Source organism: Hemiscyllium ocellatum, chromosome 13 (genome assembly GCF_020745735.1).
Source record: "Hemiscyllium ocellatum isolate sHemOce1 chromosome 13, sHemOce1.pat.X.cur, whole genome shotgun sequence".
NCBI classification, from domain to species: domain Eukaryota; kingdom Metazoa; phylum Chordata; class Chondrichthyes; order Orectolobiformes; family Hemiscylliidae; genus Hemiscyllium; species Hemiscyllium ocellatum.
In genome coordinates, this window is record NC_083413.1 from 23181756 (window position 1) to 23196799 (window position 15044).

A 15044-nucleotide genomic window follows, 5' to 3' on the forward strand; every position below is an offset into this window, starting at 1 on the left:
GTCGCAACATCAAATAGACTGCAGTGGTTCAAGAGGGAAACTCCCCAACACCTTCTGCAAGCGAATTAGCAATGGGCAATAAATGTTGGTCTAGCCAGAAACATTCATGATTGAACAAATTATAATTCAACTGAACTGTGTGGGGAATTGTTACATCCCCTTCATAGTACACCACTGACTTGGCCACAATTAAAGCAATGTCTCTTTAATTGAGAGAAACATCCAAAACTCTGAGTTCAGTCAATTGTCAGGGGAAGTCCAGTCCGATGATGAGTAGCCTCAGCTCTGGATCATGTTTAGATTCCCTTACAGTGTGGAAACAGGCCCTTCAGCCCAACAAGACCACATTAACCTTCCGAAGAGTAACCCACCCAGACCCATTTCCCTCTGACTAATGCACCTAACACTATAAGTGTGACAGTGAAAAGTGAGAATGCAGGGCAAGGCAGACTGCGCTAGAGACAGTATTCTTACATCAGGCAAGGAAAACACTTTTTTATTAATTCATGGGACTTGTATATTTTTTCTTATTTATTGGAGGGATGAATTGTTACTGGCTGGGTCAACATTCATTGCCTCTCCCTGGTTGCCCTTGAGAAGATGGAGGCAAGTTGTCTTCTTGAACTGCTGCAGTCCGTTTATTGTAGTCTACCCACAATGCCATTGGGGTGGTAGCTCCAAGATTTTGACCGACAACACTGACGGAATGGTGACATATTTCCAAGTCTGGATGGTGAGTGGCTTGGAGGGGGAACATACAGAGAGAGGTGTTCTTATTTATCTGCTGCACATTTTTCTAGATGATAGCAGCTCATAGTTTTGGAAGATGCTATCAAAGGAGCCCTGGTGATTTTTCAGTCCATCTTGTAGGTGGCACACACTACTGTCATTAGGCATCAATGGTGGATGGAGTGAATATTTAAAGTGATGGATGAGATATCAGTGAAGCGAGTTACTTTGTGCCAGTTGGCGTTGAACTACTTGAGTGTTGTCGGACATGAACTTGGCACAATTCTGACTTGTGCCTTTTTTTTAAGATTACTTACAGTTTGGAGACAGGCCCTTCGGCCCAACAAGCTCACACTGACCCGCCGAAGCGCAACCCACCCATACCCCTACATTTACCCCTTCACCTAACACTACGGGCAATTTAGCATGGCTAATTCACCTGACCCACACATCTTTGGACTGTAGGAGGAAATCGGAGTACCTGGAGGAAACCCATGCAGACACACAGGGAGAACGTGCAAACTCCACACAGTCAGTCGCCTGAGGCGGGAATTGAACCCGGGTCTCTGGCGCTGTGAGGCAGCAGTGTTAACCACTGTGCCACCTTTTGGACAGACTTTGGGGAGTCTGGAGGTGAGTTGCTCTCTGCAAGATTCTGAGCCTGTGACCAGCTCTTACAGACATACCAATTATATGAAGAGTCCCCAGCTCAGTTTCTGTCAATGGTAACCCCAGGATGTTGATAGTACATCACACTGGTATGTCCTGGGAATTTAAGTATGAGTTTCAAGTTCAGCATTGATTGACCTTCCTTACATTGTCCTTGAAAAGGTGATACTCCACTATCTTTGTGAACGGCTGCAGTCCTTGGGCTATAGATACCCCACAAAGTGGTTAAGAAGGGGGTTCCGGGATTTTGAACCAATGATGCTGAAGAATTGGTGATATATTGCCAAGTCAGGATGGTGAGTGGCTTGGAGAGAACTTGGTGGTGCTCCTCCCAGATATCTACTGCTGTTGTCCTTCTAGGCGGTAGAGGTCAGTATTTTGGCTGTGCTGTCTAAGAAGGAATAACATTGTGCTTTTGGGGAATTTATGGGAAGGTGATGGAGCATTGAACTCCTAACTATAGCACAGGGTTGGGAGAAATCCCTCCAATCAGTAATTCTGGCCATTCAATCCTGGAATGTCACCCTGGTGACTGATATCATAATTGCAAATCTAAAATCTGACATGTTATGCCCTTAACCCTTATAATGTTGAATATTACACTGATTCTATATATTTTCAGTGAGCAATCCTTATCCTTCTGTGAAACACCATCCTCATAGGTGTTTCACAGGACACAGCTTTACCTTGCTGAATAAACTGCAACTCTGTACAGACAATGACAGTCACTTGATGGCACAGGACATGAATACTACTGAATAAAAAGTATCCTGTTGAATATTTTCATTCTGCATTCATCTGAACAGATGCAAGTATACTAAATTTCAAAGGGAACAACAATTTATACTATATGAACAACAGAGACTTGGAATTTGTCCACTTATTGCAACTTTTCAATTAAGATAAAAGTTTACGGTAAATGCTCCCTGTGCATTTTCTGTGGCAATACCTCAGATAATAAGGATCCACTTACCAACAGATCAGCAGTCTGTTACTCATGCATATAAATTATTATTTCCCTTGGAATTTGGCATACTTGCATTTGTCTTGATGAGGGCAAAATAAAAATCTTTGACATTATGGCTCTCTTTTCAGCAAAACAATCAATAATTCTTACCCTGCTAATTAAACCACACTCTCATTCAGTTAGAGATTAACATTTGCCCTGCTGAATAAACTTCAACTTCATAATTATCAATGAGTAATTCTCAATCCACTGAATTATAAACAACTCTGCAAATTTCCAATGATGAATCCTTACCCACAGAATTTTAGAATGCTTAGAGCATAGAAGGCGGTCATTGATACCCTTTACTCCATGTCAATCCATTGCAACGGTAATTTAGTTTATCTCTCACAAAGTTCTTAATTTGTAGCATTGCTAATTTCCTCCCTTCAGGTGCTTATTCAATTCCTCCTTTGATGCCTTGATTGATTCTGCCTCTACTGCACTTGCAGGCAGCGCATTCCAGATCCTAATCACATAAAAACATTTTTTCCACAATGTCGCCTTCGCTGCTTATGCCAACTATCTTCAATCGCTGTGCTCTGATTTTTGACCCTTTTACCAATAAGATCAATGTCTCCCTATTGGTCCAGATTGCTTGTGGATTTGAACACCTCAACCAAATCTCCTCTTAACCTTCTCTAAGCAAACTGCCATCAACTTCACCAAACAATCCACGTAGTCCCTCATCTCAGGAACCATTCCCGTGAATCAGACTTTATCAGACTGTATATGACGTCATTTTAGTTACAACAGTTTACTTTAGTTTGCAGATAAGGTGAATTGGCCGTTCTAAATTGCCCGTAGTGTTGGGTGAAGAGGGGAAGGGGTCTGGGTGAGTTGCTCTTCGGAGGGTCAGTGTGGACTTGTTGGGCCGAAGGGCCTGTTTCCACACTGTAAGTAATCTCATCTCATCTAATCCAAACTACTGTGTGCAGTTCTGGTCACCATAGTATAGGTGCAAAAGAGGTTTGCCTGGATGTTGCCCGAGGGTACAGGGTTGAATGATCAGACATGATTATGTTGAATGGTGGAGCAGGCTCGAAGGGCTGAATGGCCTACTCCAGCGCCTATTTTCTATGTTTCTATGGTTTAAAACAATAACAAAAAGGACTGATGTTATGATGGAGTGAAATTTAAATCTGAATCGTTGATGGTAAGGTAAATTTCAGTGTGCATTCAATGTTAACCTAACATCTAAATAGATGAATTGGAACGAGTAGGCCATTCAGCCCCTCATGCTTACTCCACCATTACAGAAGATCACATTATTTGACAAGTATATGTCTGAGCTGAAATAGCCTGGAGAAGAAGTGGTAATGAAGGAAAGGATTTAAGAGTATAAATGCCTTGGACAGATGTTGGATGAATTCTCATCACTAATTTCCTGGAGGGACAGGTGGCTAACGTAATGAAGAAGCAAATAGGATTATGTGTTTTATAGACAGTATCACCAAATACAAGAGTTACGTATGAAATGATGATGTTTTGGTGAGATTACAATTTGAGCATGTTATGCCATTTTGGACATCTCAATCATAAAATTGATATTCAAACCATTCAGAGTGGATTCAGTGGAGGGAAGCAAGATTGGAACTTAATGGTTGTGAGGAGAGATGAGATACTAGGGCTATTGCTGCAGCACCAAAGGAGGTCAGGAGGAGAGATATTGGACTTTTTATTTAAAACTATGAACGGAATTACTAAAAATCAGTTCAAAGTGCAGACTCTCTGGCTGATGAGTCAATGACAAGATCCCCACAAGGTTAGATTACTTACAGTACTGAAATAGGCCCTCGGCCCAACAAATCCACACCAACCCTCCGAAGAGGAGCAATTTAGCATAGCCAATTCACCTGGCCTGCACATCTCTGGATTGTGGGAGGCAAGCAGAGTACCCAGAGGAAACCCACGCAGATAATGTGCAAACTCCACACAGACAGTCACCTAAGGCAGGAATTGAACACAGGTCCCTGGTTCTATGAGGCAGCAGCGCTAACCACTGAGCCACCGTGCCACCCAACTTGAAAGTGTTTGCATAAGAATGATGTGTCAGGTTTGGACAAGGGGTTTTGGAGCACAGATTACTTCGAGGCTTACTGAGGCAGATATTATTACATTGTTTCAGAGAAAATGAGATGAGTATTAGAAACAAAAGATGACACAGGACAATGGGGAGAGTTTGGGGCAATGGCATTATTTTGAGATTGATACGTGGTTACAGGCAAAGCACGGGGCGGGGGATCAGTTTGGGGATTGATACAGGGCTATCGGAAGAGAGCATGGCACTGGGATTGGCTTGGGATTAATACAGCGCCGTGAGAAAGAGTGAGGGAACTGAATTAGTTTCACATTCCTCCAGCAAAGTACTAGTACACACAGAATGGGCAGAGTGGCCTGCTCCTGTACTGGAAAACCTTTATAACAAACAAACACGAATCCACAAATGGTAACATATCACAGCAGCCAAATCAAATAAATAGTCCAATTAAAATAGTTTTGAAACTGACACCATAAGTCTTTGAAAAAGGTAAGGACTCACTGCCAGAAATGATGTACGTAACATGGTTTATATTGACATTAAAAGCTGTAACATTTGCAAAAAATTATTAAATTAAATATCCTATAGCAGTCACCAGGTAAGGACTGTCTCAAACAAAAGGAATGCCCCACTCTGCAGAGTCACCAAGGTCTCCAGCCTCCTAACTTCATAGAGACCGAAATCCATCAGTTTGTGCTATTCCCATTTGCAAACAATTTATTAAAAGTGACCACAGAACGAGCCATTTGCAGAGCACGCCAGCACTTGCTGTTGGTTCATTTCTAATCTGGTGATCAAAGTGCAACAGATAGGCATCAGGGAAACTATTATTAGAACCAGCCAAATTAAATTTGATTTGTTTGGATAAAAGATCAAAACAAAAAGGTAAAGCGTTAATTCCAGTTTTTTCCTGAGGCTGCAAGCAGTTTTTGTAAGGTACTGTCTGCTCCCCCTCAGAAGCATGACGAAGAAAGCCAAACAAACTAACAGCTGATGAAATCCAAAAGTCCAGAGTTATTTCAACAGAAACAACCCCCCTCTTTATAATGAATTGTACATGGTGGCAAGAATTGATGGTCTCTTGTTGATTTACACTCAGAAACCAGTCACAGGGACTGCACTATGAGAGCAGCCTGCTGGAGGCTGAGTAAAGATACTGATTTATTACCTGTATTTATGTTGAACACTGATAAACCTGGGGGGGGGGGGGGTTTGCAAAGAATGAATGAAAGATGCAAAATTGGTTTATAAATGTTATATAAGTTACTGGCACCATTTCGAAAAGCTCAAACCTCTGAAAATAAAAATAGCCGCTTCTCATATTTCATGTAATTTGAATTGTTAACCCATGTTGGGCAAGAAAACATTGGTTTATATATTTCCTCTAGGATAAGTCAGAGACCGACTTGACACTGACATTTTTTACAAACCCACTGACTCCCACAGCTACCTGGATTACACCTCTTCCCAACCCACCTCCTGCAAAAATGCCATCCCGTATTCTCAATTCCTCCGCCTCCACCGTATCCGCTTTCAAGGGGACCAGTTCCACCACAGAACACACCATGTGGCCTCCTTCTTTAGAGATCGCAATTTCCCTTCTCACGTGGTTGAAGTTGCCCTCCAACGCATCTCATCCACATCCCCGCCCTCAAACCCCACCTCTCCAACTGTAACAAGGACAGAACCCCCCTGGTCCTCACTTTCCACCCTACCAACCTTCGTATTAACCATATCATCCGCCGACATTTCTGCCATCTCCTAACGGACCCCTCCACCAGGGATATATTTCCCTCCCCACCCCTTTCCGCTTTCTGCAAAGAACATTCTCTCCGTGACTACCTGGTCAGGTCCACGCCCACCCTCCCGTCCTGGCACCTTCCCCTGCCACTGCAGGAATTGCAAAACCTGCACCCACACCTGCATCCTCACCTCCATTCAAGGCCCCAAAGGAGCCTTCCACATCCATCAAACTTTCACCTGCACATCCACCAATATCATTTATTGTATCCGTTGCTCCCGATGCAGTCTCCTCTACATTGGGGAGACTGGACGCCTCCTCGCAGTGCGCTTCAGGGAACATCTCCAGGACACCTGCACCAACTAATCCCATCACCCCGTGGCCCAACATTTCAACTCCCCCTTCCACTGTGCCGAGGACGTGGAGGTCCTGGGCCTCCTTCACCACTGCTCCCTCACCACCCGACGCCTGGAGGAAGAATGCCTCATCTTTCGCCTTGGAACACTTCAATCCCAGAGCATCAATGTGGACTTCACCAGTTTCATTTCCCCTTCCCCCACCTCACCACAGTTCCAGCTCAGCGCTGTCCTCATGACCTGTCCTACCTGCCAGTCTCCCTTCCCATCTATCCGCTCCACCCTCCCCTCTGACCTATCACCTCCATCCCCACCCCCATTCATCTATTGTACTCTTTGCTACCTTCTCCCCAAGCCCAACCCCCCCCATTTATCTCTTCACCGTGGAGGCTTCCTGCCTCTATTCCTGATGAAGGGCTTTTGCCCAAAACATCGATTTTCCTACTCCTCGGATGCTGCCTGACCTGCTGTGCTTTTCCAGCACCACTCTGATCTAAACTCTGGTTTCCAGCATCTGCAGTCCTCACCTTTGCCTAAGTCAAACGACATTCTGGCTGCATCCTTTCTGCAAGTAATTCTACGCATATCTGCCTCTGTCACAGATTCTTCAACTCATCACCCCACATTTACAGGAGGGTTTCCTCAGATACATGTGCACAACTCTCAGCAGTATCACCAGTGGCAATCTGGCAGAAATCAAACTCTTGGCCTTTAAAGATTTTAATGCGAGCAGGGGGTGAAGCGAAAATCAGGTAAATGAGGTGATGCGATGGGCAATGTCCCTGTCTAGGACACACTCCAAAACTTGAATGGCTGAGGAAGATGCATTCATAATGTGGCAAAACAGGTTGAAGTTCAGTTTCCAAAATCCTTCCAAATTAGGTCAATGGCAGACGGTATGACTGCAAGAGTTTTCAGTGATGGAAAGAAGTTAGAGTTTCTACCAGAAGACCATAAGATTTAGGAGCTGAATTAGACCATTGGGCCATCAAGTCTGTTCCACCATTTGATCATGGCTGAAATGTTTCTCAACTCCATTCTCCTGCCTTCTCCCTGTAACCCTTGCTCCCCTCACGAATGAACAACTCTGTCTTAAATACACTTAATGAAATGGCCTCCACATGCCTCTGCGGCAATCAATGCTACAGAACATCCACCCCCGTGCTAAAGTAATTTCCCGTCATGGGGGCTGCAAGGTGGCTCAGTAGTTGGCACTGCTGCCTCTCAGCACCAGGGACCCGGGTTCAATCCCATTGTCAAGCAATTTTCTGTGTGGAGTTTGCATGCTCTCCCTGTGTCTGTGTGGGTTTTCTCCTGATGCTCCGGTTTCCTTCCACAGTCCAAAGATGTGCGGGTTAGTTGGACTGACCGTGCTAAAATTGGCCCTAGTGTGCAAGGATTCACAGGCTAGGCGAATTAGCCATGGGAAATGCAGAGTTACATGGTTAGATTAGGTGGATGGATCTGGGTGGGATGATCTTTGGAGGTTTGGTGTGGACTCGATGAGTCAAATGGCCTGCTTCCACACTGTGGGGATTCTATGATTCTCTGCTCAGTTTGAAAGTGTTGTCCCTTCACTCTGAGGCTGTGTTCATGGGTCTTAGCCTCTCCTAGTAGTGAAAATATCTTCTCACTCTCAGTATTCTTTAACTTTCAAACAGATTTCCCCTCACCCTTCTAAACTCCACCGAGTACAGACCCAGAGTCCTCAACGACTCCTCATACGATAAGCCCTTCATCCCCATGATCATGCTTGTGAATGTCCTCTGAACCTATGCATACTTCCTTGGATACGAAGCCCAACACTGCTCACAATTTTCCAAATGCAATCTGACCAGAGCCTTATACAGCCTCAGTAATACACCTCTGCTCTTGTATTCTAGCCCACTAGCAATAAACGTTAACATTGCATTTGCCCTCCTAACTACCAAGTACACCTGCATGTTAACTTGAAGAGAATCCTGAATTAGGTCACTTTATGCTTCAGATTTGTAACGCCTTTCCTCATTTAGAAAATAGTCAATTTCTCTATTCTTCCCACCAAAGTGCATAATTTCCCACTTTCTCACATTGCATTCCATCTGCCATTTCATTTCTCGATCTCCTAGATTGTCCAAGTCCTTCTGCAACCTCCCCACTTCTCAACACTACTTGTCCCTCCATTCACCTATCTTTGTTCCTTCTGCAAACTTAGCAACAATGGCCTCAGTTCTTTCATCCAGATCATTAATGTATAATTTGAATAGTTGTGGGCCCAACACTGAAGCCTGTGGAACTCCACTAATCACCGGCTGCCATCCTGTAAAAGACCCTTTTATGCCACCTCTGTTCCTTCTGTCAGTCAGACAATGCTCCATCCATGTCAGTATCCTGCCACAACCATGGGATTTTATCTTATTTAGCAGCCTCCTGTATGGCACCTTGCCAAAGGCCTTCTAGAAATCCAAGTAGATCATATCCACTTGCTCATTACCTCCTTAAGGAGTTCTAACAGATTTGTCAGACATGACCTCCCCTTTTACCTCATTTACCACCTTCTGAGAAAAAGAACAGAAAGTGACATCACCATAGGAAATGATATAATCACAGGAAATGATATCACCAACCCAAGGAAATCTAAACATAAATAGAAAGCGGGTCACTAACACCAGTGCTTCACCAGAGGCTCACTGATGATGTTTATAGTGATGAAACATGGACTCTAACATTTTACCAATGACTGAGGTCAGGCTAACTAGTTTACAGTTTCATTTTTTCTGCTTGCCCCACGCCCACTACTTATTAAGCACGGACGTTACATTCACTATTTTCTCTGGGACTCTCCATCACTCCATGACCTGGAGTGATCCTGGTCACTCTCCGTCATAGGTTCAACCTGCACAAAGACCTGTAACAGCACATGCTGCCACTTCATAGATAGTGTGGACGAGATTGCTACCTACAGCATGAGGTTCAATCCCTGGTCCAGCTGGAATAACTTCAGGAACTGCCTCCTTGCCCTCTCCAAGATGGAGACCATAGCACAATGGATCAGCTCTGGTTTTGAGCAATGAATGATGAAAAGGAAAGTTAAGGTGGGATCTGCAAAGGACTGAAATTCTGCTTCACCAGGTCCCCACCCTGACAAAGAAGGTGGAAAAATCATCTCCCCATTATTCACAGGCTGGATAAAAGATCAGATTGGAATGGGAAGAATCACCTTGACTGTTTCCTGTGATCTGTGCTGCCACAGAGTATCATTCATTGCTATTTAGGTTGTAGAAATACAAAAGTTCTCAATTCACAGACTGAAATTCTCGTCTGTTGGAGGGAATGTTGAATCATTCCTGGAATATTTGATCAGGACAGCATAGAGGAAGTTTTACTTTGTATCTAGCTCAATGCTATACCTGTCCTCAGAGTGATGGGGACAGTGCAGAGGAGGCTGTAGTCTACAATCAACCCTATGCTGTATTTGGCCTGTGATTGTTTAATGGAGTCAGTGTTTGGGTCTAAATTCCTCTCCAGACATGAAGACATAATCCATGATGACATTGCCAATGCAACATCAGGGACATTCTGCACTGTCAGAGATACTGTCATTCAAGTCAGCTTGAAAGTCAAGGCTCAAACTGCCTTCTCAAGTACACAGCAAAGAGAGCAGATGAGAGTCTGCTAGATTCGAAACGGTAGCTTGCTTTCTCTCCATGGATACTGCCTGACCTGCTGTAGTCTCCAGGTGTTTTTGTTTTCAATAAAGATTGTACAATGTTATTTTACCAGTGGCGTGGTTGTCCCTGGCTTCTCCGTGTTCCAAAATTTAACACCCAACATCACTAATCTGTTACCACATTTCTATTTGTGGGATCTTGCTGTGTGCAAATTGGTTGCTTCATTACAACAGTGACAACACTTCACACTATGCTTCATTAGCTGGACAGCCTTTTGATGCTCCGAAAGGTGCTACAAAAACGTAGACGTTTCTTTTCTTTGATTGGGATCTAGTGCCTCTTGCTGGGTGAAATGTGTAAGGCTGAGTTCAGGGCAGGAGTGATCCAACTGTGAAGCACTCTGTCAGTCAAATACAGTCACCAAGACAAAGGGACCAAAGAGAATTAAAGTGCCCCACTCCCTCCTCACTAAGGAGTCGACCACCTCAGGACGGGATGAAGTGGGCAGCAGAATTAGCAGAAAAAGAAAAGACAGGGGCACTAAAATGTGACTGTATCAAAATTCTTCTTGGAGAAAAATGGGAAATTCCAATGTCCTGTCACAACCCCCCCGTGGGAATTGTAGCAGAAATGCCCTGGGAGAGTTCCAGCCCTTTGTCAATTAATAATCACATGATACCTTTTAAAATTCAGTGCTGTCCATCCATAGACCCCATTCCAAAATTAATCCAACCCCTCAGGATTAAGCTCAAAGACAGGCATTCCAACCTCACTGCCTTCAATAATCCTGGCACTGACTCAAGACACAAATATTTCTGGAAGCAAGATTCATATTAATATTTTCTTTTTTTGTTATTAGAGGCCCTCACTGTACAATTTTCTCCCTTTCCCCCTTGTCCTGCTACGTTTTAACCGATTTCCTTGTTCGCTTTTCACACACTACGAAAAAAGAACTTTTCCAAGTTTTGCCAAGTCTGGATAGACTGGGGACGTGGAAGGGCTGAAACTGATCACAATGAACCAACTTGTTTGAAGCTGACTTGGAAATTGACAGGGAAACTGGCGATACACTGGAAAATCTACAAATGCAAGACACATTGAAAATACTGTAGTCCTTTTTAGGGAGGGGGGAGGGAACAAAAAAAAGAGTTCCGTGGAATGTAACAGATTCCATCACAGACACAAAGAACGACCTGAACCGCTGGGGTTGGCTGGAATGGGAGGAGTAAAAGAACAGGTCCAGAAAAAAAGATACAAATTCATATTTTAGATGAACTTTTTCAAACTTCCCATTATAATGCAGACTTTTTACCCAGCCAAGAATGACAGCTCATTCGTATGCAACTTAAAAGGAGGGGGAATCAACATATTTTCATTTCATTTCAGACCCCTGCCTGTCTCTATTCCTCCAATATGTCCCATAGATCCAGATTTTTTTTAATGCTCTAGGCTGTAGATTTTGGATGTGACTGCCAGCCACACCTGATGCTATCTGGATAAAGTCTCAATTCCCGTCGCTCCCTAGACTAGTTCTCTCCTGCCGTCTGCGATTCTAGTCTCACCTTAAAGCAGTCTGTGCTCCTCAGCACAATTCCTCTCCGTGACTTTCCAATTGTGCATTTTTTTTTACAAATTAACACAACAAAAACACAAAAAATTCGTATTTCTTTCCTCTGCCCTTTTTATATTTGAGGTTTTTTGGGGGTGGGGGGGTGGGAGGAAGCTGCACTTCATGAGGTTTTGTTTTCATTCGTGCAGACGAGAGAAAGAAACAGCAAAAATAAAATAGCAATTTCTGCTTAAAACGGCACACACGAGCATTTCGACTTTGACCCATGCGACCTCTGACTCACAGACTCTTATAGAAGCTGAAATTTACACAGGACTCCCAGTTTATTCCCTTTGTCAATTCACCTCCCCACCCACCCCCCAACACCACCTTCTCTCTCTCTCCCACCGCCCCCCCCCCCCCACCCCCTTCCTCGGGAATTAGGAAAGAGTCTGACTGGAATGCGAGGCTCCGATGGGAAAGCAGTAACTGTGAGGCAGACACTCACTGCATTTTCCTTTGCAAAATATTTTTAAGTTTTGTTTTCAAAATAGAATCAGTCGGCAAATGGAAGGAGAGGGATCGAAAAAAAAACAAGTAACACATGGTAAAAAATCTCATGATGTTTGCCAAGATGTTCTTCCCCCCCCCTCAAGTCGAGTGATTTATAATTTTAGCAAAAATCAACGGTTTTCTTACTGCCGACCCCCCTTCTCCCCCAAAAGTAACTACTGGCTTCGGAGTTAATTAGGAAACGCCGCGCTTTCTCAAAAGAACAGACGTTTGTAACCACAAGTTCTGCTCCAGACTGGAATTCATCTTCAGAGGGGACGCTGCTAGAATCTGCACACATTCTCCACCGCACCGCCCCCCCCCCCCCCCCAGAACGTGACAGAAAAAGAAAATTAAGTGAACAAATCTTTAAAACCGATTCCGCCCCCGCACACAAGTAACGCAAAATCCCCCTCTAGATAAGAGGCTGACTGATCGGTTGTGACAAAAGCCCTTCTTTTGGGTTTTTTTTTAAAGCAGAGATTCCCGATCAAAACTTTCAAAAACTTTTTCCCCCCCCCCCCAAAAAAACTCTCTCCCCCACCCCCTCCAAAACGGGGTCGAGCTACGGGCTCACAGAAAGGTTTACTGTCTGCACTCACCCGGGGGGTAAAGAAATCCAAACCTCATTTCACTGCAAAAGCTGGGGATAGAGTGAAAAAAGGATGTGAATTTCAGCCTCTCTCCCTCCGCCACCGTCTTCCCCCCCGTGGAGTTTCTCTTTCAGAAGCGCCTTACCTCTTATTTTAGACTCTGTGTGTGTGTGTGTTTCCCCCTCGCTTACAAAGCCCCGTGCTCCTCCAGCAAGCATTAAATGCCCTCAGTTACAAATCCCTTTGCTCAGAATAGGGAGACTGGCGAACAGAGGAGCTCTCGCCATGTTACTGTCTTCTGGTTACACATTGCACCAGTTGCTGCTCACATCTACCGTATTCAGGCTAATAGACATTCAACCTTGAAGACAAACAGACATTCCCACTGCTCTCCCCCGCCTCCTGCAAGACAGTTCGTAACTTGTGGCTGCCCGGTTTTCCTATTCCCTCCCTCCCAAAAGCAGCAGAAAAGGAAGATAAATTCAGCGGCTGGGGTTCGCCCTGTGGGGTCGCACCTTTTGAGAGAAGGGGGAAGTATTCAGAGACCAGGAGGGAATCGCACACAGCAAATACACTGCATTCCTTGTCCCGCCCCTCCCCCTGTCTCTTGGCTGCGATCCGACCCTTCTCGGCCCGAATGGCCGCTGGTCGGCTATTCGACCACGGGAGTCTTCACGCGGAGTTCCCATCCTTTCTTCAGCTGAGGACCTTGGGGGGGTAGGGGGTCGTTACGGCAATCGCTGGATGACATGGAGGGCGGGGTCAGTGTTTTATTGACAGATGTACACGTCTTTAAATCACGATGAGCTTGGAGACTAAGACTGTCCACCGGGAGAGGCAATCTGCCGGGGAAGGAGTGGGGGAAAGACCGTGAGACCATGCTGTCTTCTACGGTGTGCCACTGCTTTGAATAAGAGCAGGGGAGGGGAGTGTTCTCTGGGTGACCTGGGTTAACATTCACCTAACATCCCTAAAGCCAATCTCAATTGGTCTTCAACAGTACAACATTGAAAAGGCATCTGGATGGTTTTATGAATAGGAAGAGTATAGAGAGAGATGGGCCAAATGGTTCTAGATTAGTTTAGGATATCTGCTCGGCGTGGACGAGTTAGACCGTAGTGTCTGTTTCCCTGCTGTACAGCTCACTGACGCTATACTGTCACAGGAGCTTGCTGTCCATAAACTGGCTTCCTTGTGCCACAAGTTAGATGTACTGCCACCAATAATTTCTTGGTACACTTTCCACACATGGTGCAGTGTGGATGAGGATAGCCACCCTCTGGTCTAACCAGAAGAGTCTCTGGTAGGAAACAAGATATCATTTATTGGACCTTTCCAACTATTTACAAGGTACAAGGATATGGTATATATATTTTGAGGCAGACTGTTAAGAGAAATCTGGCTTTGGTCTGAGTTCTTCAAGATCCACAGTTGCTCTCCCCTCCACTTCTCAGTGAGGATGATGGAGTTCAATCAGGATTAACCCTTTCAGACCCTTTCAGGCCCTTTACACAGCAGTGGCACTTTCTTTCTTTGTTCTATACTCCAAAGTGCAATTACACACAACTGAATGCCTTTCCCACCACCAAAATCACCATGATGTGTTTTTTTGCATTTTTAAAAAACTTCTATCCACCACCAATAAAAACACCCATGTCGCCAATTCAGTATTTACAAGTGAAGCCCAGTATGGGCAATGCAAACCATCAAAAGGGAAGGGGTGACTATACTTTTCAAAGTGCTTCAGGCTGTGGAATGATTTGTAAGGTCCACAAACCACAAGTGGTGCTACAGAAATGCAAGTTCTTCATTTCAAGAGTTTTCAGTTTTCACTGCTGATTAATGAAAGAGCCTATTGTCTCAGCCAATGTCAGTCCTTTACATCAAGATTTTAACACAGTGTTAAAAGTAAGACGTTTTCCTCTACTTTCATGGCTGTTGTGTGAAATTTGCTATTCAGGTCAAGAAGATGTGACACTTGACTACTGACCTATGCTGTGTTAATGGCTCCCAGTAGACCTGCTCCAATTGGCTTCACACTTGCCTGAGTTAAAGATTAAATATTGACCAGGATTTCTGTTCTTGGGTGATGGTCTTCCTGGCAACAAAATATATCTCAACCCCAGAGACAAACAGGACCAGGTATAATATGACTAAC

The 15044-nt window shown here is 44.4% G+C and overlaps 1 protein-coding gene across 1 annotated transcript in view; it reads right to left on the minus strand.

The window, feature by feature from the left end:
- fndc3ba (fibronectin type III domain containing 3Ba) overlaps positions 1-13189 on the minus strand; it is a 341227-nt gene extending 328038 nt beyond the window's left edge. The window contains exon 1 of the mRNA XM_060834618.1: positions 13032-13189. The gene's annotated coding sequence lies outside the window, so the exon portion shown is untranslated. The remainder of the gene's footprint in view (positions 1-13031) is intronic.
- Positions 13190-15044: the final 1855 nt, after the last annotated feature.